Below are 25,028 nucleotides of genomic sequence, written 5' to 3'. Positions count from 1 at the left end.
CTTTAGAGGAATTGTTTTAATGAGCACATCCAAATGATTTGAAATTATTGCATCAATTATCAGTTTATAAGCAGTTACCTGAAAATTCGCTTTTCTGAAGTAATAAAATCACTCCCAAGCAATTTTCTTTACCCTGTTAAGATCATAGATCTGAGGCTACAAAGAACTTCAAACACCAGCTAGTCATTTTACATATGAGAAAATTGAGGCCCTGAGAGATTAGTTTAAGTGATTTACCCACAATTGTCTGGGTAGCAAGTGTCAAAGGTAAAATTTGATCTAGAGTCAATTCTACAGACCGAGATCTTCTCACTTACTGTACCTTATTAACGATGCACTTAATAAATGTTTTCTTCAAAAATAATATAAAAGTGAACTTCAATATTCCCAAAGTATATATGTATGAGTATATATTTTTAATTTGCCTATATGTATATGTTTAGAGATATAGACATAATATGGTAGTGCAGCTCCTATTAAGAATGTTCCAGTACACCACAGAAGGCATGGCTGTCCTTTTAGTTCCCAATAGAACAATGTTAAAACTCAGCCACATCCTTTGGGAATAACCTCAGTGCTTGTGTTTGGGTATTAACTCTTCAAGGCTTATTACCCACCTTGGTAAGTAAAGGAAGAATGTTTTTTCATGTTTTCCCTATCACCCATGATGTGATTATTTCCTGTTGGGGCTTTTGTAGAAAGGATTCCAGCATTGAATGGAAGATGGACTAAGTAGCAAAAATCCCCAAATCCCAGCTCTGGGAAGGACCTAAGAGGTCATACATAGCTCAACCCTCACCTGAAGTGTGATTCCCATCTAAAGTCTTTTCCAACTCTAAAGTCTGGTGAGAAGACATCTTTTATTATCTCCCTAGCTTTCCTTTGACCCCAGCATGTCCTTATGCTAAGCCCCAGGGCAAGTCATGAAATCTGGGTAGCTGGAAAGGAATTCTGTCATTCATTGTTTCCACCAGATAGTCTAATGTCATGATGACTATCCCCCAGAGAGAGTTTCTGGAAGAGATAGAGAGAAGTTCTGTTTGTTGGAGTAGAATGATTTCTAGGTCAGAGTCCCTGAATTGTGCTTGAAGTAAAAGTATTCTTGGCTGAAAGATGCAGGAAATGAGAGGTTAAATATATTGCCCTCTCTCCCTGTGCAATATCTGGGTAGAAATCAAAAGGGTGAGCTTTTAATACCAAATGTACCTGAAGAATGTATAAGATTACAATCATTTCATGCCTCAGACAGAAAAAATATCAAATTACTGAATCAAGATTCCTAATTATCTGATGTAACAAATGTCCCCTTGTTGCTCTAGTTCATTTTTAAAAAAACATCCTTATACTTCCCTCCATTATTTCTCAGCTGTCCTGTCTTGTTCTTCTCTTTTCCTTCTCCACTTCTACTCCTTCTTTCCATCAAATGCCTCATCTGTTTCTTCTGGCCTCTCCTTTTCTCATTGTTAACTATTCATGTAACATACCGGTGAGGTATATTCCTGCTAGTTGATTATTAGTAAAGATGGCTGTGGCCATAATGGGCATCCTCTCATGGATTGTGGTCTAAACAAACACTGAAGATCTACTTGAAACTCACTTAATTGTAACACCAGTATCACAGCTAGAGATGAAGAAGAGTGTTTCCCTCTGTCTGCACCATGCCAAGAACACCTGCCTTCTTCCTTTTGGCCACACCACCCTCTTCCACTGCTGTGCTAATCAAATCTTCAGAGACCTGGCCAAGTGCTTCATGTGCCACTGGAAAATTGACCTATTTTATTTATCTACAGAATAAATTTCCTCTAGCAGAAACTCAGAATTTCTCCCCAGGGTCAACTAGTGAAGTGGGATCCAGGCAGTAGTGAGGTAGAAACACCAAGATCGGCTCATCTCTCAATTTTGACCCCATTCCCATCTTTCAGAACATTCTCTCCTTACAGCTGGACATACCATTTCCTGCTGCATATGAGCACCATGTCAGTGACCATTTGATTTCATTCACCCTTGTGCTATCTTCTTTCATGTCTTGGATTACAAAGACTTGTAGTGAGACAATTTGAACTGAAATCCAAGTTCTGTCAGGACTCATTGCGTGAACCTGGACAAGTCATTTCAGATCTCTCAGTCTCAGTTTCCTCATCTGTAAAATGGTGGTGATACCTACCCCACAATGTTGTTATTATAAGGAATGAATGATGTACACCAACTGTTTTGTAACCATAAAGTGCCCTATACTTATTAAAAATCATATATTCTTAGGTTAGGAGAAAGTTGCATTGTTACCTTACATAGATTTTTCTGGTGATTAATTGAATTTCAACAAAAATAAAGTATATTTTAATGAAAAAAATGTTTATCATCAATAAAGGGATCTTCAAGCCCCTAGCTATTGCATTCACTTCCTCTAGCTAGCTGTTTATCTTTTGGCAAAACACTACCTCTCTGAGCTTTAGCTCTTCATTTATAAATGGGCATCATAATCTCTTGTACTACCTTCCTCATGTGGAAGCATCAAATGAGAGAATAGATATGATGATAGTGGTATCGTATAGATGAGGATGATAGAGGCATGGAGAGACAGACATGGATGAGGATATACTTTGCCAAACTGAACTAAACTGAACTGAATTCAGAGAAGAAAGATTATGCTCTATCAGGACATAGTAGAGGAGGAAGCATTTGAATTGGTCTTGTGGGTGAGATAAGATTTTGACTGACAAATGTTTTCTCTCTATATCCAAGATCACAGAGAGAGGAAGTATTTGCTAAAATACCCAGAGGAAAGATCAATGAGTCCAAGTCAACCTCAGAGAAGAGAGGTAGAAATCCCATAGTAATCAATCACCAGAGAGGTCCTCTGGCTTGAAGGATCCCATAATTAGGTTCCCATGCAGAGAACTAAATTCCCAAATCTGACTCTTTGTTCTGGCAACCATGCAGCCCTCTAACCAGCCCAACGGCTGAGTAGAGCTATTTGAATATGGTATACCCATAGCCAAATTTCCCACTAAGACCTTGTCCATCTCTTGTTGTGACTGCTACTCACCTTCTCTATTAACAAGATGCCAAGCCCTGCTTCTGATGAGACACCAGAATGGCCAGACACCACACATAGGCAATCTCACTCACAGTCATAGAATAGATGAGGAGTGAAAGCAATCAATAATTGCTATTAGCATGACCAGACCAATTAGCAAAACTGGGCTTCCCACCAGCCTCTAAGTCAAACCAGCTAATGTTCCACTTCCAGACCCACTGATTAGATAAGAAGGATAGAGCATTATGGCAGAAAAATGGATTGAACAAACTTAGAATGCTGGAATCTAGTCCTAGCTTCACTAACTACTGTTATGGAAGGCATTTGGGAGATGAGATTGGAAGGGATAAGTGGATTACTTTGGGCCAGTAAAAAAGGTTTGCATTGTGGGTAAAAGAGCAGGTTTGCCCAGGCCAGAGCCTGGTCTAAGGTCCAGCACAGAGACCAATCAGTCACAGAGTAGGCCAAAATCACTGGACATTGTAATTTATTCTTTAAGAGAGATTTGGAGGGAAAAGGGAATTGCTATCACCAATTTTCTAGCTAATGACCCCAAGAACTACACCTTCTCAAGAAGGGTCTTCATAGAGTTGTTGGACTACTCTTATTACCCTCTCCTCTCTCTCACCTAAAAAATCCTGAACCCTAGAACTAGCTATCCTACATTAACCCAAACCTCTTTTGATTATTACTACAGGTATTGGCCTGTGGCAGATTAGACAGGGACCCAAAGGGAAAGATCCCAAGTCCAGATGGACTCAGACCTCCCACTCACTGACAGCTGCAGATGACTGGATGTTGTTTCAGGCTAGTTTCAGGTTCAAAGATTTTCTTCCAAGGGAAACACAGGTATCAAAACAGCAAGCACAGGTACAGGAACTCCAAGTATTTGGCAGCAAATCCTTCCAGGTGCTTGCAGTCAGCAAACCTCCAGAGAGACCCCTAGCTCCTGAGTTCTCATCTCAACCCTTCCTTTTCCACATTCCAGAATCTTTCCCTGTTGGTCTCATGCCTCTTTTCTTTGCAAACCTTCATGTAACACTACTCATATGATGTAAGGCAAGGCATTTCATAGCTCTAGGGCAAGGGATTTGTGTTATGGACCTCTTTGGAAATCTGATGAATTCTATGAGCCTCCTCTCAGCATAATTTTTAAAATGCATAAAATAAAATACATAAGATTGCAAAGAAGATCAATTATATTGAAATATACTTATCATAATGCTATAAAACAAAACAAAACCAAGAAACCAGGATCACAGACCTCAGGTTAAGAACCTCTGCTCTAGACTTTTGGTTTCCTTCCTGGGCAAATTAGGGGTAGTGCCATATCCAATCCTAAAAAATCTGTGATTCTATGAAATGGCACATATTCCTTAGAGATAAGTTCTTTTCATTTGATTTCTCTCCAACTAATGATCTCCTTATAAATCACCAGCCAGCTGGTTTCTTCACCTATGCTAACCCAAAGCCATTAACAACTTCTAAGAACCATTTTTTCTTCCTGTGTTTGTTTGTTTGTTTTATTCTTTCCATGTCTAAATCTTCAGTCGTTGGTAATTAAAGCAATGAAGGTTTTTCCCCACTCTTTCAAAAAACTGTAAACAGTGTAATTCTCATGACTGCTGAGAAAGAGAGAGAGAGAGGGAGGGAGAGGGAGAGGGGGGGAGACAGAGAGAGAGAGAGAGAGAGAGAGAGACAGAGAGAGAGAGAGAGAGAGAGAGAGAGAGAGAGAGAGAGAGAGAGAGAGAGAGAGAGAGAGAGAGAGAGAGAGAGATTGCTCACTCCTGAGACTGCTGACAAGAAATAAACAACATCTGTGGAATCACTGCATGAACATTTCAAAATTGTTTGAACTCAAGTCAAGAAACTTTGCTCTCACCCCAAGGCTCTGCTAAGAGGTTTAGAATCCTGGATCCTTTGATTGGTGATGGTTTAGGTATTCATTGGAATTATTATCTGCAAGCAGAATTTCAAAGCCTGTTCTTTCCCCTAGACAATTCCTACTAATCTCTTAAAGGTATTTCCAAGAAGAGCTCAAGGAGGAAGAAACTGGGAGCTTCTAGACTGGAAATCCTTTCAAACAAGCTCAGCTCTGGCAGGCAGTGAGATCACTTAACAATAACCTCCTTATCGCCAGGATGTCAGGGAAACCCTACATGGATTCATCTCAGCCTCGCCACATCAATCTGTGCTCTAGGTCCAGATTTAGCAGGATGATCCCTAGTATACAGAACTATGCAGGATACATACTTGTTTGAAAGGACCCCTGTGAGTAAAGGAGTTAGGAGACAACATAAGTTGCTGCCCTGTAGCCATCCCTGAAACTTCTTGACCCCCATTTGGGGTTTTCTTGGCAGAGATCCCAGAGTGGTTTGTCATTTTCTTCTCCAGCTCATTTAACAAATGAGGAAACTGAGGCTAACAGAGTTAAGTGACTTGCTCAGGATTACATAGTTAATAAGTTTCTGAGGTCAAATTCGAATTCAGGTCTTCCTGACTCTAGCACTGGACTTTCTCTACCAGGCCATCTAGCTGCCCAGGTCGGGGAATCTACCTGGTGCCTACTAAATCATCTTTTTTAAGCAACTGCTTAATTTGCCTGTGTTTAATGCTCTTAATGACAATGTGGTAAGGTTAAGTCTTATTTGGCTTAGTCAAGGTAGGCAGAGTCCTTTCCTCCAGTTTTCAGTGATAAAGAGAAAGTGAAGCCCAAACAAAAGACAGTGATGAAAAAGTGAAGGGTTTAGAAAAGATGCTGATGAGAAGGAACAATGACCCACTCCTTGTCTTTGGCCTCAAAGAGCAATGCTGGTTTCTGGGGATTCGGAAACCCTTCCTTTGATTTAAGGATCTTCATCTTTCCCTGCTTATTAAACCTTCCCTGATCCCTAAACCCCAGCTTGAGTCAACTAGCCTCAGGACTTCCTTTGATAGAGTCTGCTGGATCCATTAACATTCTGCATTATAATCTTTAATTAATTCTGTCCAAGTCTGGCCTCTAATACATACTGGTTGTACCATCCTGAGCAAGTCCCTAAGACTCTTAATACTTTAGGCCACTCTTTATGACCATCTGTCACAAAAAAAAACTGCCATTTGGCACTGGGAAAGGGAGTTTCCTCATCAGGGAGATCCCTCTATCAATGAAATCATCGATTTGATTGGTTAAAAAGGGGAATAAAATTATTTCAATGTCTATTTCATAGAATTGTCCTGAGGTTTATATGCAAATCTTTCTTCAGCCATTGCTACTGGACACCAGGTGCCCTGGGGTAGTATCTGCTTCCTCTTTCCTTTTTATTTCTGTCTGCCACATGCTTCAAACCATTGGAACAGATTTTATGTGGTATATTTACAAGGAGAAAAATCTAGAATTAAGAAATAATAAGCCAAGATGATAAAATTAGAAGTATATAAGGAAAAAAAAGTCCAGGAAAGCATAAAATATATCAATTTGTTGCTAACTTATTAAATTTAATATACATCTTTTTTGTTAATACTATAAGTAAATATTCATAGTTTCATACACCACTCCAATTTTATTACCTTTTATTTGTGATTGTTAAGCTTATAATAATTTTATTTTTTAAGTGTGTAAAAAACCTACATGGTTATTTCAACATAAATAAGATTACAAATATAATAAACCATGTTAAAATTAATAACCAAATATGACTATATCAGATGCTGAAAAGGCTTTTAACAAAATCCAAACTCATTTATATTGAAAAATTCTAGAAATCAAAGGAATAAATGGACCATTCCTTAATATAGTGAATAATAATTGTCTAAATCCAGGAGCAAACATTAGATATAATAGAGAAACGTGAGACGCCTTTACAATAAGTTCAGAGGTAAAGATCTTGCTTTATGCCACTACTATTTAAGAGTGATAGAAATAGCAGCTGTAACAGTAAGACAAGAAAAGAAATTGAAGCATTCAGTTTAGGTGAGTATGGGACAAAATTATTATGTTTTGCACATATATAATATTGTCCTTAGAGAACCTTAAGGAGTCAACTAAAATTTTATTAAAATAATTTCATCAAAATTGAGGAATGTAAAATAAACCTATATAAATTGTCAGCATTGTTATACTAATACTAAAACATTGACACCTAAGAGGAAGAGATTGAAAGAGCAATTTAACTCAAAAATAACTACTGAAGCTACAAAATTTGGGGGAATCTACCAAAATTTACCCTGGAACTATATGAATTTAATTCTAAAACAGTCTGCAAAAAAAAAAAAATCAGACTTAATGTTTAGAGAAATATTAACCACTCATTGGGAAATCACTAAAATGAAAAAAGACAATTCTCCCTAAATTAATTTACTTATTTAGCACCATGTCCATCATTCTTCCAAAAGAATGCTCTATAGAGCTAAAAAAATAAAGAGTAAAAGATCAAGAATACAAAGGTTAATACTTTTTAAAAGGTACGAAAAATGATTCTATTGGTTCCAAATCTCACACTGTACTACAATTCAGTAATCATTAAGATGATTCATTATGGTCCAAAAAGAGAGAAAGGCCAATGAGTGGAACAAATTAGGTACACAGCATGTAGAAGATAGCAAAGAGAAGTATTGTGCTTACTAAACACAAAGATCCCAGTTACTGAGGGAAGGACATGTAAATTGACAAGAAGAGCTGGGCGATGGATGGATAGAATTTAGATCTCAAATTATTTTTAAAAAATTTAAATTTTACATATCATTAGGGAAAAAATAAAATACCAAAAAAAAATGGGAAAACCGGATAGCAGTTTCAACACCAATTCCATATACCAAGATAATTCCAAATGGACTTATAAGCTAGTTATGAAAGGTACTACCAGAAAGAAATTGAAGGAGGGAAAGAAATTATCCTTTAGATACATGGATATAGGAAGAGTTCATGGCTTATAACAGATCAAATCCCACAAGATAAAATTAACATTGATTATATAAAATTAAAAAGATTTTTTTCAAAAAACAAATCTGATGTAAAAATTAGAATGGACCTCACACCCTAAACCAAGATAAACTCAGAATGGGTGAATAACTTGAACATAAAGAAGGAAACTATAAGTAAACAATGTGAACACAGAATAGTATACATGTCAAACCTATGGGAAGGGAAAGATTTTAAAACCAAGCAAGGCTTAGAAAGAGTCACAAAATGTAAAATCAATAATTTTGATTAAATCAAATTAAAAAGTTTTTTATACAAATAAAACTAATGCATCCAAAATTAGAAGGGAAGCAACCAATTGGGAAACAATCTTCATTACAAAAACCTCTGACAAAGGTCTAATTACTCAAATTTATAAAGAGCTAAATCAATTGTACAAAAAAATCAAGCCAGTCTCCAGTTGATAAATGGGCAAGGGACATGAATAGGCAATTCTCAGTCAAAGAAATCAAAGCCATTAATAAGTACATGAAAAAGTGCTCTAAATATCTGATAATCAGAGAGATGAAAATCAAAATAACTCTGAGATCTCATCTCACACCTAGCATATTGGCTAACATGACAGCAAAGGAAAGTAATGAATGCTGGAGGGGATGTGGCAAAGTAGGGACATTAATTTATGCTAGTGGAGTTGTGAATTGATCAAACCATTCTGGAGGGCAATTTGGAACTATGCCCAAAGGGCACTAAAGGACTGTCTGCCCTTTGATCCAGCCATAGCACTGCTGGGTTTGTACCCCAAAGAGATAATAAGGAAAAAGGCTTGTACAAGAATATTCATAGCTGTGCTATTTGTGGTGGCAAAAAATTGGAGAATGAGGGGATGCCCTTCACTTGGGGAATGGCTGAACAAATTGTGGTATATGTTGGTGATGGAATACTATTGTGCTAAAAGGAATAATAAAGTGGAGCAATTCCATGGAGACTGGAACAACCTCCAGGAATTGATGCAGAGTGAGAGGAGCAGAACCAGGAGAACATTGTACACAGAGACTGATACACTGTGGGACAATCAAATGTAATGGACTTCTCCATTAGTGGCAATGCAGTGATCCTGAACAACTTGGAGGGATCTATGAGAAAAAACACTATCCACATCCAGAGGAAACCTGTGGGAGTAGAAACACCGAAGAAAAACAACTGCTTGACTACATGGGTTGAGGGGATATGATTGGGGATTTGACTCTAAATGAACATCCTAGTACAAACACCAACAACATGGAAATGGTTCTGATCAAGGACATAAGTAATACCCAATGGAATTGCACATCAGCTATGGGAGGGGTGGGGGAGGGGAGGGAGGAACAGAAAATGATTTTTGTAACCAAGGAATAATGTTTGAAATTGACCAAATTTAAAAAATAATGTTAAATTTAAAAAAAATTAGAATGGAAATACGTAATCAGGAGAAAAAAAAAATTAAGTTACTCAGACACAGGTTTCATTTCTAAAATATATGAAGAGCTTGTTCAAATTTATAAGACTAAGAACCATCCCAGTAGATAGTCACATGAAATTTTCAGAAAAAAAAAAACAAACTAATCATCGTGATGGGGGGAAATACTCTAAATAACTAATAATTAGAAAATTTTAATTTAAAGCAATTTTGAGGGGAAATGAATGTAGCTCAGTGGGTTGAGAACAAGACCTAGAGAGAAGAGATCCTGTGTTCAAATATGGCCTCAGATTCTTATTTGCTGCATGACCCTAGGCTAGTCACTAACCCCCATTGTCTAGCCCTTACTGCTCTTCTGCCTTAGAACTAATACACAGTATTGATTCTATGATGGATGGTAAAGGTTTAAAATAAAAGCAATTTTAAGATTCCACTTCATAGCTATCAGATTAGTAAGAATGACAAAAGAGAAAAATGACAAATACAGAGGCTCTAGGAAAATAAGTTCTTTAAGTTAAGTGGTATCAAACTAAAATAGAAATAAATCCCTGGGAGCTGCATAGTGACTTAAATAAGCACAAATTTGGCATTATCTATGTTTTTTCTGTATTCATATTTTGTGGCAGTTAGGTGGCCCAGTGGATTGAGTGCTGAGCCTGGAGTTAAGAAGACCTGAGTTCAAATTTAGCCTCATTTATTAACTGTGTGACACTGGGCAAGTCACTTCATCTTGTTTGCCTTAGTTTCCTCATCTCTATGATGAGTTGGAGAAGGAAATGGCAAAATACTTCAGTATTTCTACCATGAAAACCTCAAATGGGATACCAAAGAATTAGACACAACTGAACAACAATTTTTATTTGTTTTATTAAACATCTCCCAATTTTTTTTTTTAATTCTTGTGATGATGCTCAAGAGTTTTGCAGCACACACAGGTAAGTTTAACATTTCTGCTCTAGTGTTCTGTTTGTGAAATTGTACAAGTGGTCTAGTTATTCTGGAAAGTGATTTGGAACAATGCCCAGAAAATTGTTCTTTGATTCCCCAATACTATTACTCGATGTATAGCCCAATGAAATACAAAAAAGAAAAAAACTACATGTACAAAATATGCATAATAGCTCTTTTTTTACTAGATAAAATGGGAAACTAAGATGTCCTATTGAGAAATGGATAAACAAGCTATGGTATATGAAATTAATGGAATATTATTATGTCATTACAAATGATGAAGTGGACAATTTCAGGGGAAACAGGGAAGACCTTTTCGAATTCAGGCAGAGTTAAGTGAGCAGAATGAGAAAAATAATTTGTATAATGATAAAAAAAACATTCAGCAGTAAGACATAGAAATGGAAATTACTCATAAAAAATTCTAGATAATATAAAATACTTGAGAATCTGCTTGCCAAGACAAAATCAAGTAATTTTATGAACACAATAACAAAACATTTCATACAAAATCAGATCTAAAGAAGTGGAAAAATATTAATTGCTCATGAGTAGGTAGAGCTAATATACTAGAAATGACAATTCTACCTAAATTAACTTACTTATACAGTGCCATACTAACCAAATGACCAAATAATGTTTATAGAACTAGAAAAAAATAACAGAGTTCATTAGGGAGAACAAAATATCAAAAATATCAAGGGAGCTAATGAAAAAAAAAATTCAAAAGAAGGTGCCCTAAAAGTTCCAGATCTGAAACTGTACTATAAAGCAGTAATCAAAACAGTCTGGTACTAGCTAAGAAACAAATGGATTAGAGTAGGTACACAATAGACAGAGGTAAATGACCTTAGTGCTTGATAAACCCAAAGACACTAGCTTTGGGGATAAGAACTCACTCTAACAAAAACCACTGGGAAAATTGGAAAACCATATGGTAGAAACTGGGTATAGACCAATATCTCACACCCTCTAACAAGATAAGTTCAAAATGTGTATATGATTTAGATGTAAAGAATGATACCATAACTAAATTAGAGGAGCACAGAACAGTTTGCCTGGCAGAACTTTGGAGAAGGGAAGAATTTATGGCCAAATAGGAGATAGAAAGCATTATAAGATGTAAAATGAATAATTTTGATTATATTAAATTTAAAAGCCTTTGTATGAAGAAATTGAATGTAACCAAGATTAGAAGGGAAACAAACTGGGGGAAATTTTATAACAAACGTCTTTGATAAATGTCTAATTTTTCAAATTTGTAGAGGAAAGGAAGGAAGGAAGGAAGGAAGGAAGGAAGGAAGGAAGGAAGGAAGGAAGGAAGGAAGGAAGAAAGAAAGAAAGAAAGAAAGAAAGAAAGAAAGAAAGAAAGAAAGAAAGAAAGAAAGAAAGAAAGAAAGAAAGAAAGAAAGAAAGAAAGAAAGAAAGAAAGAAAGAAAGAAAGAAAGAAAGAAAGAAAGAAAGAAAGAAAGAAAGAAAGAAAGAAAGAAAGAAAGAAAGAAAGAAAGAAAGAAAGAAAGGAAGGAAGGAAGGAAGGAAGGAAGGAAGCAAGGAAGGAAGCAAGGAAGCAAGGAAGGAAGCAAGGAAGAAAGAAAGAAAGAAAGAAAGAAAGAAAGAAAGAAAGAAGAAAGAAAGAAAGAAAGAAAGAAAGAAAGAAAGAAAGAAGAAGAAAGAAAGAAAGAAAAGAAAGAAAGAAAGAAAGGAAGGAAGGAAGGAAGGAAGGAAGGAAGGAAGGAAGGAAGGAAGGAAGGAAGGAAGGAAGGAAGGAAGGAAGGAAGGAAGAAAGAGCAAAGGAGGGAGGGAGGAGTGAAGCTACAAAGCTGAAATTTCCAAATCAAAATTTGATCCATTACTTTTTTTTAAATGCAATCTCAAGCACAAAGCCCATTGGTATTGATCTCTCTCCTCACTGGTGAAGATTATTATCCCTTGTCTGCCTCTGAGGCAGTCAATGGTTAACTCCTTGGCTCTTGCCAATTCCTCTCTACCCCAGGACAAGTGAGGAGCATTAACCTCCAGCAATGAGGAGACAGTCTCGTCTCAATGGAGTTATATTTAGGTGGGAAATCCCATGTTACCATGGTCCCAGAAGAGAATGTAGTATGCTCCCCCCCTTTTTTCCACTCCCCCCTCAATATCCCACTTAGATTCAGTATTTGCTAAACTGAACACTCTGGATCTACATGAAATATAAGTATTTACTAAGTCCTTGCTAAGTTCCACAACTGTGCTAAGCATTATTGATACAAAAAAAAGCAAAAAACAATTCCTGCTTTCAAGGACTTCACAGTCTCAAGGGGAAGACAATATGCCAAAAACTAAATATGCAAAAGATCTAGACAGGATAAATTGCACATATTAATAGAGAAAAGCCACTATCATTAGGACGGATCTGAAAAGGTTTGTTGTAGACTGGGCTGGGATTTCAAGGAAGCCAGGAGAAGTTGATGAGGAGGGAAAGCACTCCACACATGATGTGAAAATGCACTAGGAAATGGAGTCGTTAGTACATTCCCATATTCCCAGTCTACCTCTCAAATAATTCTGAAAAGCTGTTTTTGTCTGTGGGTCCTAACCCACATTCCTACCCAATTACTACTGTTTATGCCTACTGTTAGAAGATATCCCATTTGATCACCATTTACAGAAACAATAATATTCCACAGGATAGTAAATATCACTTCTGCTAAATTTATTTCTGGACTTGTTTTTAATCACTCAAATGGGTGCTTGGATCTTTCCCATTTTCTTCTCCGTTGTATTCTGTGGAGAGAATAACTTAAATGCACACATGATAATGGACAGGGTTGGGGAATGACATGAGCTGTAGGGAGATAAAAAGTAAGAATCAAAGAAAGACAAGAGCCATACCACAGAAGAATCAAAGGCCATGAATGTGTGCCTTTTAATGGGATGCTGTGAAGAGATCTCCCCTACACATCTTATCTCTTCTATGATCTAGAAAATCAAATGGAAGAATTGTACATTAGGTTAAGAGGTGTTTACTAGTTACCTGCTATGTGCAGAGCCCTGGGAAAGGCATTGCAAAGGCTACAAAAAACAACAGCTTCTCACCTCAGTGATTATACAGCCTATTCCAGAACAAAGAAAGACAAGCACATAAGTGGAGCAGTGAAGTGTCAAAAACTGATAGAGATGATTAAGCTCTCTAGTCTTAGCTAGGCTGATCTTTAGACAAGAGACATAACAGAACCACAATCCTCTGATCCATACCCAAAGCCTTCCCATATTGGTAGGATACCCAAAAGACTCCCACTAGCAAACTCTTCTGGAGAACAAATTAACTTCTAAGTCACCATAAGAAATCATATGAATCTTTATTTAATTAAGGCTTCAACCAGTATAGTATCCTTAAATTAGAAGCACAGACAAGAAATTCTTCTTTACTCCTCTACTCTTCTATGTGGATATAGTTACCTGGGATGCATGAATTTGGTAGGGTTTTTTTTTTAATATTGTGATAACTTATTTCAGCCAAATTGGTTCCCTTTGCAATCCTATTCATTTTATTTTATGTATTAAAAATATTGTTCTGAGAAATAGTCTATGGATTTAATCAGACCACCAAAGGATTCCATAATACAGAAAACATTGAGCCTATGCCTTAAGCTCATTTCTACAGTTTCTATCCTATAGCTTTAGAAACAGACAAAATATTCTAGTTTCTCATAAATTCCACGAGATCTGTTGTTCAGTATCCTGAAAAAAGTCCTCCATAAATATTTGTTACAAAACTATCAATGTAAAATCTCTTCATGTTAAAAACCTTTAAGACCTACCTCAGAGATTATCTCTTCTATGAAGCTTTCCCTGATTCCAGAGTCCCAACTAGCCATTTTAACACCTCATGGAATCAGCACAAAATTTTGTTATTCAAGATATGAAAATGATACAATAAATAATTAAGGCAAAGCCATTTGAGCAGAAGATTGAGGCAGTTACAATGATGACTTCCAGCTGCTAAAGGAATTTATATTAAAATTTTGCACACTTTAAAATTTCTTTTGTTTCCCTGGAGCAAAGCCCCTTAACCTCAACCATGGTACCAGGTCTACCTGATTTTCTACAACCTACCCTCCCCCAAAGCAATATGTGAATCAGTGATCATAGATTTAAAGCTAGAAAGGATCTTAGGTACCACCAATCCAACATCCTTCATTTTAATAGAGGAGTAAATTAATGGATTTTCCCACCCTAATCTCTTTGAACTCTTCCTCCACTTAAATCCATTTTAACAGGTAATATTACAATTGTGTCCATGGCTACCGTACTATAAGCATCTTGAGGATGAGGGCTCTGCTACTCTGTCTTTGTAGCCACAGTGCAAATAGTAACAGTGAATGATGATCAAAATGCATTTTTAAATGAAAAGGAGAAATGAAGAGTCAAACCTTGCACTTATAACCTGGAGAATATCATATTTCCTGATATGTGGATGCAGAATTCTTGATGTTCCTGTGCATTTTCTTAGCCAAAGATATGTCATGAGTTAGAAAAAGAAGTCTCAGATGACTTATGGGCAAAGGGATATTGTTATTCACCTTGAAGATCATGACTGAATTATTGTTAAATCATTTGTAGATAGTTCATTGAAATAAAGCTGACCTTACCAATGTGCTACTAGGTCTGTTAAATACTGTTAAATCCTGGAATTATATTATTATATGCCTATTCTTGACCTCTATTGTTTCTATTTCTTCTTCCCAAATACAGAGAAATTAACTACATGAATTAATCATTATCCACAAAAGTTTATTGAGGACCTATCACAGATGAGGCAAGCTTTCTAGGGCAACCTAGATACCTAAAAAACAATTTCTTTTCCAACATACCAAACAAGAAGCCATCTGGTCATTGCTTGAACATGTTCAAAAGACAGGAAACACATTATCTCCCCAGCCCAATCATTCCACATTGAATAGCACTGATCATAAGCAAGTGCTTCTTTTAAAGGAAAACTCTCCTTATTAGACTCTTGTATGGCGGAAAGTTTTTTGGACTAGTACCAATAAACCTATGTTCCAGTTCTAGCTCCATACTTCTTGTGTAAATTTGGACAATTTAATTTAAAAAATTAATTCAAGATTGATTTCTTTCTTTGTAAAATAAGATGGTTAGATTAGATAACTACCCCCTTGGGGTTCTTTACCTAGGGTCCATGAACTTGTCTATACATAAAACAATTTTTATTTTTCAAAGTGCTTTCGGTGTCTAATCTCATTTGGTTCTCACAATGCCTACTTTGAGACAGGTGTTATTATTCCTATTTAATATATAAAGAAAACAAATGTTAGAGAAGTTTAATGATGTGTCCAAGATAAAATGTTTAGCAAATGGAATAAGAAGAACTCACGGAAAATCAGAGTTGGAAAAGATTTTAGCTCACTTTATCATTATTACATTTTCCCCCATTTTACTCTTTGTGCACAGTTTCATGTTTTTTAGAGAGAAAGAAATATAAGACAGCACTTCTCCTTCAGGAGATGTTTTTCTAATTGGGAAGACTGGAAAATCTTTCCTTCACACCATCAAATTAGAAAAGATGATAAAAGGAATAGCCAGTGTTAGAGAGGAATTGAACAGACAAGCCCACTAATATGCTATTGGCAGAATAGTGAATTGATTTAGTCATGGAAAATAATTTGAATATATGCAAGAAAAGACACAAAACTTCATGACTTGTAACCCAATTATCCATCTATTAGGCATAAATTCCAGTGATGTCAAAGAGAGTAACATATACTAAAAATACATCAAAATATTAGTGGCAAAATTTGTGTGACAAAAAAAGGAAACAAAATAGTATCCACTTCATTCAGGAAAGACAAAGCAAATGCTAACATTTTTATATTCTGGAACATTTCTTTGCTTTAAAAGTGACAATTACAAGGAAAATAGAAAGCAGTGGATAACATGTAAACTGAGAAGACTGAAGCAGCAATATACAGAATAATGATGATAATGAAAATGAAGCAAGGCTAAAAAAAATCTGAACTTAGATTAATGATGAAGACTAAACTCTCCTCTCTACCTTGGTAGAGAAGTGGGACTGTGGGACCAATGTTTCATATGCACATGTTATTACAGTATTTTGTTTTTCAGTAGAGTAGGTCATAGTACCATAGATCTAGAGCCTACAGATGATTTCAGAGGTCACCTTGTCCAACTCCATTTTATATATGAAGAAATTGAGGTATAGAAAAGTGAAGTGACTTTTCAGGTCTTACAGATGGCAAGTATCAAAGGTGGGATTTAAACCTAGGATATATAACTCTACTCACTAGACTATACTACATTTACTTGATTCTTCTTTTTTTGTTAAGAGGGAGGAATCAATCAGTAAGATGTAGAGAGTGCATCAGAATATACAGGAGCACAAAAACTAAAATACCTCAATAAAACATACTTTTAAAAAAGAAAAGATATCAGACAACCTCAACTGAGTCAAATGAAAGTAGATAATTAACAAGAGGAACCTGGGCTCCAAAATGGCCCTATCATTTCACAGCTCATGGGTAAGGATTCTCCTTAAACAATATCTACACCATATCCAGAAACTCATAGAGGCCCCTCCTTTTATTCCTCCTCTACCCCATGGGTAACCTTGTTTCCAAAGGAAATCCATAGAATTTCTGTGCTCTGGGAACTTTCTATCCGGAATTCCCCTCACAGGCAACACTCTGTGTTTACAACAAAGTAGAGACTACTTGGTATTGCACGTAATTTCTTCATTATCTCACTATGGAGCTTTCAGTGGTTTTATATTGCTCAGGTAGATAGATCATTAGAATGTGAGCTCCTTGAGGGAAAGGACTGTGTTTTTGCTTTTCTTTTCATCTCCAGCATTCAATACAATTCTTGAAATATAGTAAGTGTTTAATAAATACTTGTTGACCAACTGACTGACAGTCTGGCACTCAAAGTGCTCCAAAATCTGTCCTCAATCTTCCTTTCCTTATTTTTCATTATGTTCTCAAATGAACTATTGGCTCTATTCAGAAATCAGGTGGCAAAGAACCATAAAAATCCATTTGCTTTTTTTATGTTCAGGACAGCTTTTCTGGAATGGGCAAAGGGATACACAAATAATGTAGGGGGGAAAAGATTCAGAGTCACCAGAATGCAAATAGCTGAGTTTCAGAGCTCATTTTAACTCTGTTTCTGCTCTCACATGGGAAAAACCAATTAAGACTCCACAGCAGTAAATCAAAGTTGCCTAGAAAAGGCGACCAAACTGCCAAAGTAATTCACCATCTGCTACCAATACAGGCCCAACTCATTCAGATACCAGTCATTGATTCTGCCAGAGAGTCACTCAGACTGCTAGGGAGCAGAAGCAAAGTGTGCCCATTCTTAATGCTCAATGCAGTCACAGTGACAAGGGAACCTGAGCTTGAACATACATCACTTTCTTTATCTGTGAGGCTGGTAAAGAGGGAGGTGGAAAACAGGAAGATATCATTAAAATCTAAGATCATTGCCAGCAGGGATTGTTTCACTCTTTCTATTTGTTTCCCTAAAACTTAGTAGAGTGCTTGGCACATAGGAGGAACTTAAGATATGTTGGTAGATCGATAGAGCCACTCTAGCTAGGTTTTTTTTTTTAATTGATTAATTAAGAAAATTTTTACATGGTTTCATGATTCATGTTCTTTCCCTCTCCTCCCCTCACCCCCTCCCCATAGCCACACACAATTCTACTGGATTTTATATGTGTCATTGATCAAGACCTATTTCTATATTATTGATATTTGCACTGGGGTGATCATTTATAGTCTACATTCCCCAATCATATCCCCATCAACTCATGTGATCGAGCAGTTGTTTTTCTTCTCTGTTTCTGCTCCCACGGTTCTTCCTCTGGATGTGGATAGTGTTCTTTCTCATAAGTCCCTCAGAATTGTCCTGGATCATTGCATTGCTGCCAGTAGAGAAGTCCATTACATTCGATTGTACCACAATGTGTCAGTCTCTGTGTACAATGTTCTCCTGGTTCTGCTCCTTTTACTCTGCATCACTTCCTGGAGGTTGTTCCAGTTCCCATGGAATTCCTCCAGTTCATTATTCCTTTGAGCACAATAATATTCCATCACCAACAGATACCACAATTGGTTCATCCGTTCCCCAATTGAAGGGCATCCCCTTATTTTCCAACTTTTTGCCACCGCAAAGAGCACAGTATAGCTAGGCTTTTAAGAAACCAGAGGAGCTGAGATAGTTCTTTATTATATTATTCCCCAAGATTATCAGAAGAGGAGTCAGATGGGCCTATCAGAGCTGGCTTTGATGAAGAGCACTGGACGAGTCTCAGAAGGGTGAGCGTTAACTCTACTTCTCACTTACTCTACTCTTCCATTTCATAAGATCATTGGTTTAGAACTGAAAGGGGTCTCAGGGTCCTTTACATCAATCAAAAAATCAAGGCTCACAGAGGTTAATTGACTTATCCATGATCATATAGCTAGTAAATGACAGAAAAAAATTTGGACACAGACTCTTAGATTCCAAATCTAGCATGGGTGAGGAGGCCAGGGCAGGCAAAGGAGCCTACAATAATTCTAAGCTGTTCTCAACATCTAGAAATAGTAAAATGTGAGATTTGGTTCAGTGTTGCCCCACATCTCTAGGATATGCCAATGAGAGACAAAGGCAGCGCTTAATAAATACTGAGAGATTTGTTACTGGTGTTCAGTTACTGGCTGAGTACATTGGGGAATTCTGAAAGCTTTTTCTGACCCACATGGAATATCTGTGGTGGTACTGGGATTATGCACTAAATCTGAGTGGTGGTCCTCTCCAGACCCCATGGGCTCACCAAAGTTGCTCAGTGCCCTTGAGTTTCACTCATTATACCAGTGTGTAACTGCACTGATTATGCTCTGACTAGTTTAGGTCAGTCTGACTTTCCCCCTTAAAATATTGTGATTGGACAATGCCTTTCCCATCTCAACTTGTCTTATTCCTTATATGAGTGTTGGGGGAGGCAAGAAGGTTAAAGAAATAGAAATTGAGTGATCATTCTGCATGTAGGCACCCCAGAGTAGATGCTTCCTTGGGCTTGTTTCCTATGCTACAGTCTCCTTTGATTATGTGGAAGATGTATCCCAATGCTGATAACCTTGTGGTATTCTGTCTATAAAGGAATTCATTGTCTTTTCCAGGTCATTTTCTTAGAGTTGAGATTGGGAACCACCTTTATTTGGTAGGACCAACTTCTCTTCCTTTACAGATTATTTACTGTTCAAGAAGTCTAAGAGTCAGTTAACTGAGGCTGGATCTTGATAAGATGATTACCTTTTGTAATGTAAAATGGTAATGATTACATCATTACCTTTAACAATTAGATTGTCTATCTCTGCTAAAATTTTACCAAAGGCTCTTAACCACAAAGCACACAGCACAATATTTTATCTTTTTCCACACATTTGAACAATTTGGAAACTATTGACAAGCCAATTTAATGACAGAAGCATCAACCTAGATTATGCTGAAATTGATGAAGCAAAATCTCAGAAGAAATCCTGTTTAGGGCCTGAATCCCAGTCAAGGTAGCAGAAATAGTAATACTCAAACACAGAAAAAAAAAGGAGCAAGCAAAACTGTTCTCAAAATTTTGAAAATTCATCTTTTTATCCTCTTAACAGCTTCAGCAAATGGGTGAGTTAATTACTGATTTCCTTCCTTTTATATATAAAAAGAATTTCTATAGAACTGTGTTAGTGAATCTATGCATCAGTGCTGGAGGGGGACTGCTCCCTTTCCCCTCTCCACACATGCCTGAGGACATTTTTACAAGATCCACCCCTCTGCCCATCAGCCCAATGGAAGGGCTTCCTCCCTCCCCTGTCTGGAGTAAAGGTAAGGTGTGGATCTCACATGTGGCATGAAAGTTGCAGTTTGAACATTCAGTCTCTAAAAGTTTCACCATCACTGCTATAGAGAGATATGGCAGCCAAACAAAAGCTAACATAAAACCTTGAGCTATGTGAAAAGAGGAATAACTTCTAGGAATAAGGAACTGATGGGTCCTCTGCTCTGATTAGATCACATCTGGAAGATTGTGTTCAATTCCAGGAGGTATAGCTTAAAAAGGACACTGATAAATTGAAGAATGTCCAGAGGAGGGCAGCCAGAATAGTGAAAGGTCTGGAGCTGTGTCATATGAGCATCTTAAAGGAACTCTAAATGGTTATCAAAGAAAAGAGAAGATTCAGAGGGAACCTGATTGCTGTTTTTAAGTGATTGAAGGACTGTCACAGAAAGATCAATTAAATTGTATTCCATATTCCATAATTAATTGAACTAAATGGTCACTGAGGTCTTATCCATCTCTAAAACTGTGATTCTACAATCTTACTCAGTTTGGAAAGAGGCCATATCAAATGGTTGTGGATTCTGGCAGGGGAAAGAAAGGAGTTCAGGAATTTGTTTTCATAAATATTCTTCTGTTTGTCATCTAGTTTTAATGACTATATTCTACTAAGAAAATGACTAAAATAAATTTTAGTTTAAATAAACATTCTCTTTGACCCATAGATTTACCCCAAGGAGAGGAAAGACATAAAGAAAGTTTGCATATATACCAAAACATTCAGATTAGTGCTTTTATAACAGCAAAGAACTAGAAACAAAGTAGAAGTGCATTGATTTGAAAATAACTAAATAAAAATTGTTGTAAATCAATACAATTGAAAATTAACTGAGCTGTAAGAAATGATGAATATGAAGAATCCAGAGATCATGAGAAGATTAATATGAACTGATAAAATACTAAAGTAAGCAGAACCAGGGAAATAATGTACCCCCAAACTGCAATATACATAGAAATAACAAAGATGACTAAATGAAACTGGGTAAAGACCAAGCTTGGAACCAGAGAAGAAATTAGAAAATGGACCTTCCTTACTTCTTTACAGAGCTGGAAGGTTTGGGGTCTAAAACACTACTTATACTTTCAGATTTAAGCGCCTTCTGTTCCTTATTTTTGTAATTTGGTCGTCACCCCATGTATTTGGGTCATAAATTCCTCATTAATAGAAATGAAATACTTGAACCAAATAATTTAAGATTCCCTTCAAGTTTTAAATCCTATACTTCTGTGATTTGTCCAATTAACAATGGGGATCTATTGAAGGTTTCTGAGCAAGGGGGTGATATGGGCAAAGCTGTGCATTAGATTAACCTAATGGCATGCACAAGATGGTTATAAATGATGCTCAGGAAAATATTGAATGAATAGTCATCACTTGTCTTGTTTCTTTGTTTATTTTTTTGGGGGGGGGGGGCAACTGCCCTTTATTTAAATGACTAGTTTATCCCTGGGTGGCAATAAGATTGCAAAGAAAGGGTGAACACAGTCTAGCCAGAAAACACATATAAGATTGCTTTCATTCTAGTTTCTGAAAATTAATATGGTGGCTAAATATATTCATAGATAAGTGCTCAAGAAATCAAGGGTGCATACCCATTACTGTTAATGCACCTCGAATATCATTTCCCCATGCATTCTGCTAGAAATCTATGCTTTAATTGTCTCCTTAAGCTTCATTCCATACTTCTCCTCTCAAATACCATAAACCTTTTTATATTCTCTGTCAAAATATTTACACTGTAGTCACTAATAAGCGGCAATACCTCTAAAAGAAAGATGCTTTCTCTATTTCTTCAAACACAGCACAGGTATAATGGACCTATAAATTTGTTTGTTAATGTCTCCTCGAAGCATAAAATCATTCTTTTTCCCCCCTTCATTCAGCTTACTGAGAGCATTAACCCAGAATTGAAGCTGAGTACTTACTCCAGCTCTTTTATTTCTCTATTATTGCTCCTTGCCCAAAAGAGAAATGTGAGCAGCCTAGACAAGATCTTTTGGGCTTTTTATGCATCTTAATTTATCCCACGTACATATTTCTTAAAGCTTTCATCACAAATGTGTCTCACCGGCCTGCAATTTCTCTTTTACATCTCAGCAATTTCTCATTAATTTTGCGTCTTCCTTCGTCTCAAAATACTTTCTCTACATGATCATATTAACAGGGAGCAGAATTATTAAGCTCCTCATTTAAAGTGATTTCTTTAAGCCTTCTAAAGTGACTGAAATTTACCAGCCCTTGCCCCTGCATTTTTTTACAAGAAAGCTGAAATTTTATCCCCAACTAATTTGGCTAGAAAGGCAGGTGTTCACATGGATCAACACTTCTAGGTTTCACAAATATTTCTACAAAGGGACATGTCAGCAAAGCTAAAATCATTTATAAACACCTTGACATGTGATATTTTAATCAAGTGCATTTTATCTATGGTGTCACAATATCCATAATGAAAAAAAAAATCATCAAATAGCCACATAAGAGTCCACTATGGTGATTCAATAAAATTACAGTGTTTGAGGATGGATACTTCACATCATTTGTCCAATTAGCAATGAGGATCTATTGAAGGTTTTAGAGCAGGCGTGGAGAGGGTAATATGGGCAAAGCTGTGCATTAGATTAACTTGATGGAATCCACAAGATGATTATAAATGATGCTGAGGAAAATATTGAATGAAGTCATCATTCATTTGTGTTTGGTTTTCTTGAGTGAGGAGGGAAGACAACTGGCCTTTATTTAAATATCTACTTTATCCCTGGATGGCAGTAAGATGATGAAGAAAGGGTGAACATAGTCTGGCCAGAAAGCACATATAAGATTGAATCAAAGAATGATAGAGATGGAGAGGATCTTGAAGATCATCCAGTCCTAATTCTTCATGTCACAGGGTGGGAACTGAAGCCCAGAGAAGGGGAGGGATCTGGCCCTTTGAAGTTAAAAAAAAATAGTTAGAGGAAGATATAGAACTAATGGAATATAAGCTGCTTGAGGGCAACATATTCCATTTGTGTCTTGGTGTCCTCAATACCTAGCATTCTGCTTGACACTTAATGAGGCATTTAAGAAATGCATGTTGATTAACTGATTGAACCAAAGTCTCAGGCCAGCTCTTTCCCTAACATACATCAAGGTACTTACACACATCTCACCACCTACTGTACAGACCATGTTAGTATAGAGGGAAAAATGCTTAAAGACTTGGAGTCAAGAATGACTTGAGTTTGAATCCAGTGTCTGATATTTTCCAATTGTGTCATCGTGTACAAGTAATTTGATCAATCAATTAGCATTTATTGTGTCTTCTACATGCAAGACACTTTGCTAGAAGTTGATGAAACTAAGACAAAATATACATGTATGCAGAATTTATGAAAAGTCCTATTATCAGAGACTATCAGTTTCTGCAACTGTAAAATGGAGGGAACAATTCCTATGATACTCATATCAAAAGGTTCTTCATTTTTATTCTATCAATTAATCCAGATTAAGCTCCTTGTGAAGTTTTAAATGATATCTAAATATTGGTCATTATAAAGAAAATTTAAAAAATAATGTATCCCAAACTCTGGAAAAAAAGCTGATAAATATTTATTAAGTACTTACTATCTGCCAAACACTGAGCACTAGGGATACAAAGGAAAACCAAAGAGCCCTGCCCTCAAGGACCTCATAATCTAATGAGGGAACACAATACATAGAATCTGAAAAGTAATAAACCTTTTTTCTCTTCTTACCCATTTATTCATTCAGTCCCTCATTCACCCATTCAACAAACACTGATTGAATACCTATTAGAATATATAGGGTACTCTGATATACAAGAGAAGAACTGGGGGATGCAAATGAGAGTTAATTTAATTTGAAGAAGTATGTGAGGGAGGGCATTTCAACAGGGATTATGATGTTATCAACACTTAAATGTACATTTATGAGAATTTTCCCTTTTGTAGGGAAATGTCTCTGAGGAATGCTGAGAGTATTACAGAAAGGAAATTAATCTCAGCAGCATCATAGTTGAGTGAATAATTGCTCTATCTATTTATATCTCTCTCTCAGGAATGCAGGGAACTAGCTAGACTGAAAGGACTTCTCTTTTTTCTCCTTTACTCCAACTATACACATCTTGTTTAGAGATGATAGAAGGTAAGTAATTTCTAGAGAGGTCCTACAAAAGAATTTTTTTAGTTAAAATTTATTTTTGATACTTACCTACATGTCAGCAGCAAATATATAAATACATATATTAAATCAATTTATTCTAGCAAGCATTTATTACACACCTATACAAGGCATTAGTCTAGGCAATGGCAGTGTACAAAAGGAAATTTCCCCTCCTCTCTTTTCACAACATATACCTGGTGTGAGCTTCCTGGCTTAGCAAGGACTGTGTCAGGGAAATCATTGGATAAATTTAGTTGTAAGAATAGAACAACTGTCAGAAAAATGGAGTCAAGAATATCCCAAGTCCAAGAGGGCAGGATTGGACTGCCCTGGACTTCTCCCTGGGTGTCACAGACGAAATGAAAAGCCATGTGTGAGAATTAGTGGGTGGAGAAAGGATTTTATAAGAAGGAAGTGAGGATGAAGTAGAGTCTTTCTTGGCTTGGGTGTGGATGAGGCTAGCTGGACCTGATGGTGAGTGGTGAGTGCAGGAGGTCCATTATTTTGGTCATAGGCTAAATGCAACAACAAAGAAAGTGCTCTTTAAAAATCTCCCCTATTAGAGATGCAAATAAAAACAACTCTGAGGTATCACCTCACACCTAGCAGATTGGCTAACATAACAGCAAA

The 25,028-nt window shown here is 36.6% G+C and overlaps 1 protein-coding gene across 1 annotated transcript in view; it reads right to left on the bottom strand.

Moving 5' to 3' along the window:
* SH2D4B (SH2 domain containing 4B) overlaps positions 1–25,028 on the bottom strand; it is a 207,711-nt gene that overhangs the window by 7,096 nt on the left and 175,587 nt on the right. The gene's annotated exons all lie outside the window — the stretch shown is intronic.

This window comes from Monodelphis domestica, chromosome 1, assembly GCF_027887165.1.
Source record: "Monodelphis domestica isolate mMonDom1 chromosome 1, mMonDom1.pri, whole genome shotgun sequence".
Classification (NCBI taxonomy): domain Eukaryota; kingdom Metazoa; phylum Chordata; class Mammalia; order Didelphimorphia; family Didelphidae; genus Monodelphis; species Monodelphis domestica.
This window is presented reverse-complemented; position numbering and strand designations above follow the sequence as displayed.